Source organism: Staurois parvus, unplaced genomic scaffold (assembly GCF_062004578.1).
Source record: "Staurois parvus isolate SC_StPar_1 unplaced genomic scaffold, SC_StPar_1.0 ptg000262l, whole genome shotgun sequence".
NCBI lineage: Eukaryota > Metazoa > Chordata > Amphibia > Anura > Ranidae > Staurois > Staurois parvus.
The window spans coordinates 4882455-4895929 of record NW_028318058.1 but is presented as its reverse complement, the minus strand read 5'-3'; positions in this window follow the sequence as shown (position 1 = coordinate 4895929).

The window sequence follows — 13475 nt, the reverse complement described above, 5'->3', positions numbered from 1 at the left end:
TACTAATGAGGTGGCACGGATAGGCGGCACTGATAGGCAGCACTAATGAGGTGTCACGGATAGGCAGCACTAATATGCAGCACTGATAGGCGGCACTGATAGGTGACACTGATGATGGGTACTGATAGACGGCACTGACTGGCATCACTGCTGGGCACTGACTGGCGGCACTGACTGGCACAACCGCTGGGCACTGACTGGTGGCACTGACTGGCAGCACTGCTGGGCTGCGCTGGTGGGTGGCACTGGTGGGCAGCACTGGTGGGTGGGCACAGGTGGGTGGCACTGGTGGGCACAGGTGGGTGGGCACAGGTGGGTGGCACTGCTGGGCACAGGTAGGTGGCACTTCTGGGCACAGGTGTGTGACACTGCAGAGTGGCACAGGTGGGTGCACTGCTGGGCACAGGTGGGCGGAGCTAGTGGGCGCACTGCTGGGCACAGGTGGGCGGAACTTGCGGGTGGCACTGCTGGGCACCGATCATCAGGGCACTGATCATCAGTGCCCTGATGATCGGTGCCGATCCCCGCTCTGACAACTGCCGGTTCTCGGCAGTACTTTCCTCACGATCTGACAGCGTGAGGAAAGTGCAGCCGAGAACCGGCACTTGCATTTCCCTGTAATCAGCGTGTCATTGGACACCGCTGATCACGTGGTAAAAGGCCGGTATGATTGGCCTTTTACCACATCACGTGATCAGCTGTGTCCGTAGGACACAGCGATCACGGAGATCGCCGGGTGCGCGCCCCCTGGGGCGCGCAGGAGAGCGCGTTCTGGGAGGACGTCATATGACGTCCACCCAGAACTGGCCGGCCGCAGTGCAGCCGTCATTCGGCTATCTGCGGTCGGCAACTAGTTAATTAAACAAGCTGAGGTTAGAAGTTGATTGGCTACCATGCACAGGTGCACAAGGTTCTGAGTGAACCAGCTTTAGTAAATCTCCCCCAGTGTGTCCACACACTTTGATCCTGTGTGACCCTTGTGTAATAGCCATGGCAGGTGTATGGTGTATATATTCACTGCTGGAAATCCTGAGAGGTATAAAACGTCCAGGACTGATTCGGTCCGCCATAGCATATATCAGTCAATACTTTGGATAGTCATTACTTTAGTGGTACTGGGCAGGGCTTGACTTAGCTCATAACAAACACAAGAAAAATAGTCTTGCCTGCAAACATAGATTACCTAAAGCTCATCCCCGCTTTAACTTTTATTGATTTTTGTGTCCTCAATAGGGATATATTCAATCATTTCTTGTCCCACTGACACCAGGACAAGTTATAATATAGTGTAACTGGTCCAGAAAGACTATACATAGCAGTGAAACACAACCAGATTATACCCTTCCCTGCATATACTAAAATAAAAAGCTTTTGTTGTTGGATAGGTTTACCATTTCCTCCTCATCACCTAAATGGAGCCACAGACTGCAATGAAAATCCAACAGAGGCTAGAAACCTTTCCCCACACTTTCCAACATTTTAAAAATATACACAGCTCAAAAAAATTAAAGGAACACTTTGAAAACACATCAGATTACAATGGGGAAAAATATCATGCTGTATATCTATACTGATATGGACTGGGTAATGTGTTAGGAATGTAAGGATGCCCCATCGTTTGATGGAAATGAAAATTATCAACCTATAGAGGACTGAATTCAAAGACACCCCAAAATTCAAAGTGAAAAAATTATGCAGCAGGCTAGTCCATTTTGCTAAAATTTCATTGCAGCAACTAAAAATGGTACTCAGTAGTTTGTATGGCCCCCATGTGCTTGTATGCATCCCTGACAACATCGGGGCATGCTCCTAATGAGACGATGGATGGTGTCCTGGAGTATTTCCTCCCAGATCTGGACCAGGGCATCACTGAGCTCCTAAACAGTCTGAAGTGCAACCTGGTGGCATCGGATGGACCGAAACATGATATCCCAGAGGTGTTCTATTGGATTTAGGTCAGTGTGGGGGCCATTGAATGGTATCAATTCCTTCATCCTCCATGAACTGCCTGCATACTCTTGCCACATGAGGCCGGGCATTTTCGTGCACCAGGAGGAACCCAGGACCCACTGCACCAGCGTAGGGTCTGATGATGGGTCTAAGGATTTCATCCCGATATCTAATGGCAGCCAGGGTGCCATTTTCTAGCCTGTAGAGATCTGTGCATCCCTCCATGGATATGCCTCCCCAGACCATCACTGACCCACCACCAAAATGGTCATGGTGAAAGATGCAGCATAATGTTCTCCATGGCTTTTCCAGACCCTTTCAGATCTGTCACATCTGCTCAGGATGAATCTGCTCTCATTGTGAAAAGCACAGGGCACCAGTGGCGGACCTGCCAATTCCAGTGTTCAATGGCAAATGCCAATTGAGCTCTATGGTGCTGAGCAGTGAGCACAGGGCCCACTAAAGGATGGCGGGCCCTCAGGCCACCCTCATGAAGTCTGTTTCTGATTGTTTGGTCACAGACATTCACACCAGTGTATTTGAGCAGTGTATTTGCTGGAGTTGGGTTTTAGCATAGACTCAGTAGCACTATCTAGTAGAATGCTTTTTTTTAGTTTTGAATGGACTAGGGAATGGACAAAGAAAGACATTTCTGTAACGACACACCTAATGCCTTTTACACACAATCAGATAATTGGATGACTTATCGTTTGTTTTTTGTGGAATGCTTGGCCATATAAAAAATGAAGACGTTACTAAAGTTACAAAACTTGTACGACAGAATACAACTTTGAAAGTGATGTGATGTATTGTATTGTAAAGTATTGTATTGTAATGTATTCTTTTATTTCTGAGCATGCGTGGTCTTGGTTTCTTGATTTTTTTCGGATGAGTACTGTACTGATCAAATGAAAATCGTTTGCACTGTTATCTTATGAGAAAAATCTTTGTGCTTGTTCCTTCGGATATTGTTGCATGAACTTTCGTGATCAGCTGTTGAAAGCTGTGTACTTATGATCAGATTATCGTATGATTCCTCTGAAAGTGATTTTTGTCATCCGATTGTCTGATTGTTTGTACGGGGCATTAGGATAACTAGCAAGCTATGGTTTCAATGGTTTATGTTCTCCAACAGTTTGTTCTCAGATTCGTTCATTCCTTTTTTTTTTCTAACAATTGTTTGCTGTTTTTCTTGTTTCTCATTGAGGCATGAACAAAAACTTGCCAAAATTAGGACATTTTCAAATTTGTGTGAGATTTCACATTCATTTACATTAAGGCATATTGCTTTATGTTCTGGGTTCTGTGTACCAGGGTCCCCTTCACACTTGTGAGATTCATGTGTGTTTTAGATGCTGTTCGCTGAAATAAAAAATAAAATTGTGCTTCCTATATCTTTGATGCTCGTAAAAACACACAATAATAGAAACCATGCCTAAAATGCATGTAAAACATGCCTAAAACTCAATGCACATAAAATGCACCGCATAGATGTGAAGCTTAAGTTTCTTCAGTTATTAACAGTCTATTCAGGATTCTGGTTTCCCCCTTTGTAAGCCCAATAAGATCAGTAGGAAGGACAGACCACAGAACATATATCTGAGTATCTATCCTGTCCTGCTCAGTATGCAGAGCCTTATCAAATGCACTTAGGAAGTTTAGAGCTGTTTTATCTGGTAATATTGAAGTTCTGGTGGCAATGTCCCTTGACAGAACTAGATCCAGTAAAGTCTATGTAGGTATTCGCAAACATTAATGATATATTTAGCTATTTTTCCACTGATCACTGATTTTATGGGACACTTCTCCACTGGCAAACAATGAAAGGGGGCATTGCGCTAACCAAAAAGGAAGCCCCATATTGATCAACAACATAAGAAGACACTTCTCCATTTACCACCGCAGACATACTTCTGAATCATACTTTGGGTTGTACTGTACATTGGAATACCCACTCTTAACCACTACACTATTTTTCTGACTTTCACTGTTATTTTTCATTTCATTTAATCAATTGTACTGAATATGATTTTGTCATATAGAGGAGATATTGATAAAAATGACAAATACAAGGTGTTAAAGTGGAGTTCTGGCCCCCCGCCAAGAAAAATTAAAAGTAAGCAGCTACAAATACTGTAGCTGCTGACTTTTAATATTAGGGCACTTACCTGTCCAGGGATCCAGTGGTGTCCTCACGCCGAGCCGACTCTTCAATCGGCTGTTGAGTGCTGGTGTCAGGGCTCCCGGGTGTGACCAGAGGTGTGTGACTGACGCAGGGAAACGCAGACTTCAGATATGTTATAAATAATGTAATTTATTAACACTAACAATACAAACATAAACGCAGTGCAATACTAAAACCTAACACAGTGCAAACAAACCAAACCAACCACCCACAGATAACAGTACATACAATGCAAGCGTCGTCAGGCAGGCCGGGTCAATATCAATCGGGCAGGTAGGTACAGGGGGAGCAAGCGGAGAATGGTCGGGGTCACAAGCCAGGTTCAGCAGGTAGCGGGCAGCATGGTACAGAGGGTCAGGCAGAGGAGAATGGTCAGACAAGCCAGGGATCAGGAGCAGGAGAATGGTCAGACAAGCCAGGGATCAGAGCAGGGTCAGCAGAGAATCAGACAGGAACAGGAACAGGAAACAGGAAACAGGGCCCAGGAGAAACACAACACCAAGGCAGAGTCTGCAGGTCTGAATGTCCCTTAAATACACCAGTATAATTAGTTCCAGGTGTTTGACTGGCTGCAAGGTTGAGTCTCTGATTGCTGGGAGCACCCGCTGGCCAGCCCTAGTACTGCAGCTCATAAGGCAGGTGAGTCCCACTATTGCTGGCCAGTCCATTCCTGACAGCTGGTGCCACCATCTTGACTAAAGGAAACTGGCAGTGAAGCGTTGGAGCTTTACAGCTGGTTTCCTACTGTGCATTAGTGTTGCCAACTGTCAGTATTTTTATTGGCATCCAGTAAAAAACAAGCACTTTTCTCCTGCCAGTAAATGCCAGTGACAGGAAAAGGCTGCCAGTTAAAAATATGTCTATGATATTTGGTTCAGAATTATGCATTGTTCAGGATTCTGGTTTCCCCATTTGTAGGCCCAATAAAATCAGTAGGAAGGACAGACCACAGAACATATATCTGAGTATCTATCCTGTCCTGCTCAGTATGCAGAGCCTTATCAAATGCATTTAGGAAGTCTAGAGCTGTTTTATCTGATGATATTCAAGTTCTGGTGGCAATGTCCCTTGACAGAACTAGAGCCAGCAAAGTCCATGTAGGTATTCGCAAACATTAATGATATATTCAGCTATTTTTTCACTGATTTTATGGGAAACTTCTCCACTGGCAAACAATGAAAGGGGCATTGCGCTAACCAAGAAGGAAGCACTATATTGATCAACAACATAAGAAGACACTTCTCCATTGACCACCGCAGACATACTGCTGAATCATACTTTGGGTTGTACTGTACATTGCAATACCCACTCTTAACCACTACACTACTTTTCTGACTTTCATTGTTATTTTTCATTTCATTTAATCAATTGTACTGAATATGATTTTGTCATATAGAGGAGATATTGATAAAAATGACACATACCAGGTGTTAAAGTGGAGTACCGGCCCCCGCCAAGAAAAAATAAAAGTAAGCAGCTACAAATACTGTAGCTGCTGACTTTTAATATTAGGGCACTTACCTGTTCAGGGATCCAGTGGTGTCCTTACGCCGAGCCGATTCTTCAATCGGCTGTTGAGTGCTGGTGCCACCATCTTGACTAAAGGAAACTGGCAGTGAAGCGTTGCAGCTTTACAGCTGGTTTCCTACTGCGCATCAGTGTTGCCAACTATCAGTATTTTTATTGGCATCCAGTAAAAAACGAGCACTTTTCTCCTGCCAGTAAATGCCAGTGACAGGAAAAGGCTGCCAGTTAAAAATATGGCTATGATATTTGGCTCAGAATTGTGCATGCAGTTTGGGTCTTGAGCTGGCCAAGATCCGAGTGCCTGCTACAGTGTGTTTGGGTGGTGCTGGAGGGGGGACGTCTGGCGAAGGTGGTGCCTGAGCATGTCATGTGATGTCATGGTGCAAGGGAGCCGAGTGGAGCGAACAGAGCCAGGTGTGCGGGACAAGAGCAAGGCAAGCTGGGAGTAGGACTGTCAGTGCTGTTTGGACTGGAGGGACCACCTGGCTTGGAGAGAGACTGTCACTGTGACTCAGGAGGGGAGGTGTCATCATCATCTATGCTGCTGCACACTGCTGTCATTGTCACTGTGAGAGTCAATTTCATGTGTGTGTGCCTGCCTATTCTAATGTTTTGCTCTCTGAGTCCTGTATATAAAAAATAAAATCTGAACTATGTTTTTTGCCTTAATATCTACCTTAAGTCTCACCCTAACCATGGACTGTTCATACTCCTTCCATCGGGCAAACGATACAGGTGTCTCAGAGCCCATACAAATAGACTGAAAAATAGTTTTTTCCCTGTGGCTGTTAAAGCATTGAACAGCTAACCATTAGACAATATTGCATTACTGTATATTTTATTCACCATTGCATTACTGAATATTTCATCCATTAATGCACTACTCATTGCACTGATTATGGTATTACTGTATATTTCATACCCAGATTATTGTTATATTGTTATTTATTTGTAAATGGGCTATTTATGCACTTCTGGCTGGATGCTAACTGCATTTCATTGGCTCTGTACATGTACTTTGCACAATGACAATAAAGTTGAATCTAATCTAATCTTAAGTCACATTGCTAATTGCACTTATTTTAGAGCCTAAATACTGAAATTTGCTCTTAAAACTGTAATTTTTTAACTTATGGAAATGCCAGTAAAATCTTGGCTGTGCCAGTAAAATTTGGGTGTCGTGTCAGTGAATTTCAATCTGGTAGGTTGGCAACACTGCTGCACATGCATGAAGCGCGTGAATGGGCTGTGGGCTCTGGGATCTAAAGGGCTGCAGGGGGGATGAATTTCCAGCTCAGTTCTCCGCAGGGAACTGAGCTAGAAGTGGGAGCAGGTTCCTATGAAAACCAAGTACCCGTTCCCTCCCAAAAAGTGCCAAATATGGCAGTGGAGGGGGGAGGCAGATAAGTGGAGCTTCCATTTCTGGGTGGAACTCCGCTTTAAATACAAGTACACTGGGTAGGCCACTGTCAGTGAGCCGAATTTTGGATGGCCTTTTGCAGACTTGACATCTACCTTGACACCTGTTGGATAGATGAGAGAGTAGGAATTGGCACATATACTTAAAATAGAACTAAAGGTATTTTGTTTTTCAATTTGGATAGAGTAAGGGAGAGTTTGTAGCCCCTGTTCCCCCTATAGGCCCCCTAGTTTTTTTTGCCATCTGTGTCCATTGGGGAGAAGAAAAGGCCTTTAAGCTGGAACCAGAACAATGTGAACTTCAGACAGTATAGCAGCTTCAAGGCAGTATATATACTCCTTGAATGAGTCACTATAACTATCTGCAATATAAACCAGCATTAGCTTTACCAATCTCTCCAGGATGCTCCTCAGCAGTGAAGTCTTCACCCCGGGTTGTTCCTTGCCAAACAGCCACCTACCGGCTCCACTTTCCTTGGATGTTCCCTCCAAGCAAGACAACAGGAAAAACATTCAGGCTGGGTATGTTTTGAGTATGCAAGTTTTATATATGTTTAAGATGCATATGAAATATGTTTACATAAGCTGAGCAATATTTTAATGTGTTTTAAATACATTCCTTTTAATACAGCATGTGTTAAATATATTAACATGTTCACTAAAACAAACCAAAATGCACAAGTGCTGCATACATCCACGTGAAAACATTTGCATATTAAAACATAGCACTGTGCTGTAATATTGTGTTTTCCATGATCAACTATGGTGGAACTATTCTATCAATATGCATAATATAAAACGGCAGAGGGCAATGAAGAATAACATTGACGGTGCTGCATTTCTACAAAAAAATATAAACATAAAAACACCACTTCCTCTTACTGCTTCTATAGTAGATGTGATAGAAACAATATTGCGGTGAAAGTTGCACAAGATATTGTTGGGAACATCAACCACAGAATACATGTGACTGTTGTTTAGAGCACACGAGATGTGGGTATAAGTGTTAACAATGGGAAAACACCAGTTAACGTATAAGAAAGTACATGGTTACCTAAAACTGGGCAAAAGGGGAGTTGTTGCCAATAGCAACTAGTCATATAAAGTCAATTACTGGTTTTTACTAGTCAAAGGACAGGAAACTAAAAACTTTTATTTGATCACTGATGAAATCTGAGGTAGTGACCACATATGCAAAAAAAAAAAAAACCTACAGTAAAAGGGCAAATTGGACTTTTTTAAAATTAATAAGTCAGTGCATAGCTTGAAGCGGAAATGTAAAAAGTAGTAATACAATCAGTCAATCAGTAACACGTTTCTTTTATCTGAAGTAAACGCAAATAAAGTAGATCTAAAACCTCACTGAATGACATTTAATTTGTTAGGCATCACATATAAACAATGCCATCTTCATTTTCCAAAACATTGTGACATAAAATTACAGCATGGATGTGGGGGAGCACTTTGGCAGATTGAAGCACTTTAATGTTTTCATTCATCACTGAGCACGTTTAAGGCACCGGAGATTATGTGGAGTCTGGTTCATAAATGGACTTCATTGTTTTACTAATGACAAATATTTATTTGGTATGAATAGTGATCTCATGCTCATATTACGCAAGTATATTAGATTATTGATTTTTGTTTATATTGCACAAAATGTTATAACAGAAAAAAAGAAAACCACAGTTTTTTTCAAAATATTTGTCTTTTTTTGTTTATTTAGCAAAAAAATAAAAAACCCAGTGGTGACCATCAAAAGAAGAAAAAAATATAAAAATGTTATATGGGTACAGTGTTGCATGACTGTGCAATTGTCATTCAAAGTGCAGCAGTGCTGGACAGAAAGGTGGTGAAAGTGCCTGGTATTGAAGTGGAGAAAGCAAGTCATGAAATTATATTTGCATGTTAAAGCTTAAATGAGATTTTAGTTATTGGCCTTTAATCTTCTTTAAAAGTAGAACCCTCTTTTTTTACCACATAGAGAAATTTGCATGGCAGAAAATAATCAATTTTCCAGCGAGAAACTTTACTTAAGAAGTATACATTACTGTAAGTATAGCAGTATATTGTTATGGAATTGTTTATAAAATATATTTGAAACAACTCCTCATTTATCCATCACCAGTCATTAGGCTTTGGTTATTCAGCATGTGATGAAGCCTGTTTGACTGTTAAATAGATGTAACGCATCAAGTACAGTAGAGTATTCCTAAAATAGGCATCCATCTATGTGTCTCACCACACAAAACATTTCTTCATGGCCCTAGTCCAACAATGGGCAAACTACGGCCCGCGGACCTTTTAATCCGGCCCGCGGAGCGTGATACTGTCAGGATGGCTGACAGGATGTGTGTAAGCGGGGCAGCGTGACGAACGTGAGGGGAGCTAGGCTCCTCTCACAGTCCGCTCTGAAGACCGGAACGGTGCGGGAACACGGCGAGAGGAACGCGCGGAGCAAAGGTAAGTAAATTGACACAGGGGGAACTTGGGGACTTAATATGGGGGATGAATTAATATGGGGAATGAATTACTGTAGGGGGAATGAATTACTATAGGGGGGATGAATTACTATATGGGGGATGAATTACTATGGGGGATGAATTACTATAGGGGGGATGAATTACTATGGGGGATGAATTACTATATGGGGGATGAATTACTATATGGGGGATGAATTACTATATGGCGGATGAATTACTATATGGGGGATGAATTACTATATGGGGGATGAATTACTATGGGGGATGAATTACTATGGGGGATGAATTACTATATGGGGGATGAATTACTATGGGGGATGAATTACTATATGGGGGATTAATTACTATGAGGGATGAATTACTATATGGGGGATGAATTACTATGCTTACTATGGGGGAATATTACTATACTTACTATGGATGACACATACACATCATTCATCTACTCTTGGTCCGGCCCCCGGGTCCAATATATGAACCCATTGCGGCCCTCAAGTCAAACAGTTTGCCCACCCCTGCCCTAGTCTAACTATTACTATGGAGCCATTTATTTCAAACAGCACTTCGTTTCTTCAGGCTTGTATAACGTTGGTTATAAATGGATAAATAACATTAGGCTGTATCTATACTGTAAACCAATGGTTTGGGATGCACAATTTGCCCATGGACAAAAAAATGGTTTGCATGGTGAGACATGCAGAAACATTATAGTGTATGTATAGCCAAACTTTTGTGTTAGTTTTGGATAGTATACGGAAGCTTTTTTTTTTTAGCTGTATGTGTACCACTGGGGAAATTACCCTTCAATTCCTGTCCCATAGACACATTCAGAAATTAGAGCAAATCACTTAAAGTGAGAGGAACCTCCCTCTTAGGCAACTGTCCCTGGAACAGTTGACCCTACTGGAAGAACAGCTATCCCTATTTCTCTGTTGACAGCTCCAAAATTTTAGCATTCCCCTTTTCTCTCTTGGTCACAGTAATCATCAGGACAAAAACAGTGGCGACTCTCCCCATTTATGAAACAGAGAGTAAAAGAAAGTTTTGCCTAGCAATATGCTTTAACCTCATATACTGTAAATTGGTCCTGTTGTCAAATTAAAATGGAAAAAAATCCCCCAAAAGAAAAGAATTATTACTTACCTGTAACAACACTCATCATGTAGATATTTGCTTTTTTTGTAGAGCTATGGCACTTGGCAGAATCTTCCAAGGTACACAGTAGTGATGTGAGGGCTGGCAGGTTACAATGTGTCACGTACCTGACCGGAGGCTGCAATAGAGAGAGGGCTCCCCTTACGGCTAAGTGCAGTGCGCCCCTGGAGGTAGAAACAGGAGGTGCAGTGCCCAAAGAAGCACGGGTTGCCAGTGGTGTTGCTGCTTGGAAATGTCTGATGAGATGGAACCCGTGGGTGCTCCAGTTGCAGGATGAGTTTCTCCAGAGAACACGTGAATCCCGGAGGATGGGTAGTGTACTAGTAGCCAGAGCCAAGATCAATATGGAGCAGCAGACAAGAGCAATGTCAGGATCAAGCCAGGGTCATATACAGAGCAGCAGCAGATAGGAGCAAGGTCAGGATCAAGCCAGGGTCATATACAGAGCAGCAGACAGGAACAAGGTCAGGAGCAAGCCGGGATCATGCACAGAGCAGCAGACAGGAACAAGGTCAGGATCAAGCCGGGTCGGTAACAGGAAATCAGCAGGAAACTCAGGAACACAGGAACGTGAGGGGCTGACGATAATCCAGCAATCACTGAGCAGAGCTGCAGTCCTTATAAAGGCCACTGAGTGTCAACAATTAGTGCACCCTGTGTGTGCTGGTGTGTTTTCGTGCACAGGAATGCTTTATTACGTGTCGCCTGCCTATGCACATGCGCACTTCTTTGCGCAAATTGGCGTGGCCATATTGCGCATTGGCGCATTTGCCCGGGCTTCCTCGTCTTTTCCTCTGACAGTGCCCTCCCCCAAGGGGCAGCCTCCGGATGCCCAGGTGGGCTCGTTTTTCAGGGAATCTGTTAAAAACTTCTTGAAGCAGCTTAGGAGCATGCACATTTCTTGCTGGTTCCCAGGAACTATCCTCTGGTGGACACCCTTTCCATTTAACCAGATATTGAATCTGTCTCCCCCTTTTCCATCCATCCAAGATGGTTTCAACTTCAAACTCGATGTCTTCCCCTACCATGACTGGCGGTGGGGGCGGTTCCTCTCTTCCTCTCTTCCAGGGATAGGGCACATTACAGCTGTTTTGAGTAGAGAAACATGGAAGACCTGGTGAATCTTATAAGAGTCGGGTAAGTCCAGTTCGAAGGCCACAGGGTTAATCTCCCTTTTGATTTTAAAGGGTCCAATGAACCTGGGGCCTAGTTTTCGTGAAGGGCAAGCAAGTTTGAGATTGGTTGTAGCAAGCCACACTTTGTCTCCCACTTTCCACCCAGGGTTACCCCTCCTCCTTTTATCAAATTGTTTCTTGCAATCCTCCTGAGCTTTTTGCATGGTCCTCTGGAGTATCTGGTAACTGAATTGTATCAAAGGTAACCTGCAGTCCGCAGGTACTGATGCTTCTGGAATGGAATCCGGAACGAAGGAAGGGTGAAAACCGTAATTTGCCCAGAAAGGAGACTGGTTGGTGGAAGCATGAACAGAGTTGTTGTAGGCGAATTCTGCACAGGGAAGAAGAGATGCCCAGTTATCCTGAGAGAAGGTGGAGACGCATCTTAGGTATTGCTCCAAAGTTTGGTTAGTCCTCTCCGTTTGCCCATTACTCTGTGGATGATAAGCAGAAGAGAGACAAACTTCGATATTCAGGGTTTTGCACAAAGATCTTCAAAATTTGGACGTAAATTGTACCCCCCCTGTCAGAAACTATATTGTTGGGTATCCCATGTAGTCTTACTATCTCCTTAATAAATGTTTGAGCAGTTTCAGTAGTGGAAGGAGTACCCACCATGGGCAGGAAGTGAGCCATTTTGGACAGTCTATCCACTACCACCAGGATGGTGGTTAATTCCTTTAGAGGGAGATAAGTCCACAATAAAGTCCATAGAAATCATCTTCCAAGGCTGTTCAGGAACTGGCAGGGGTCTCAGCAAGCCCCAGGCTCTGGTATAGCTGCCCTTATTGCGTAGACAAGTTGCACAGGAGTTAACATACTCTTTACAGTCCTGTCTCAGGTTGGGCCACCAAAAGGATCTTTGGACAAGTTCAGTGGTTTTCCGTACCCCAAAGTGACCTGCAAGCAAGTGGTCGTGGCATATCTTAAATATTTGTGGCTTGACTTCTTGGGGAATGAAGATCTTGTCCTCATGCCACAAGAAATCCTCATGCTTCTTTAAGGATAACCTCTCAGACCCGGCATAAGAAAGTGAAGCTTGTTTAATTGGTCGGTAAAAACCATGATAGGGTGAGCAGCGCCTTCCAAGAGGTAGTGCCACTCTTCCAATGCAGATTTAATGGCCAGTAATTCGCAGTCCCCCACGTCGTAATTTTTCTCCGGTTGACTCCTCTTTCGAGAGAAAAAGGTCACTGGGTGCAAGAGAGCCTTGGGCCCCTGACGTTGTGAAAGGATTGCTCCTGTGGCAATCTCCGAGGCATCGACCTCAAGGACAAAGGGCAGAGTCAGGTTTGGGTGCTGTAGCACCGGAGCAGAGGCAAATAGAGTCTTCAGCTTGTCAAAGGCCCCTTGGGCTTCCGGAGACCACTGGAATCGGGTATGTATTCGAGTTAATTGGGTAATGGGAGCAATGATAGAGGAAAAGTCTTGATAAATCTCATGTAAAAATTGCAAAGCCCAAAAATCTTTGGATACCTTTCCTATCGGTGGGGGCCGGCCAGTTGGTGATGGCAGCTACCTTCTAGGGGTCCATAGAAATCCCATCAGTGGAAATGATCAAGCCCAGGAATTGGATTGATA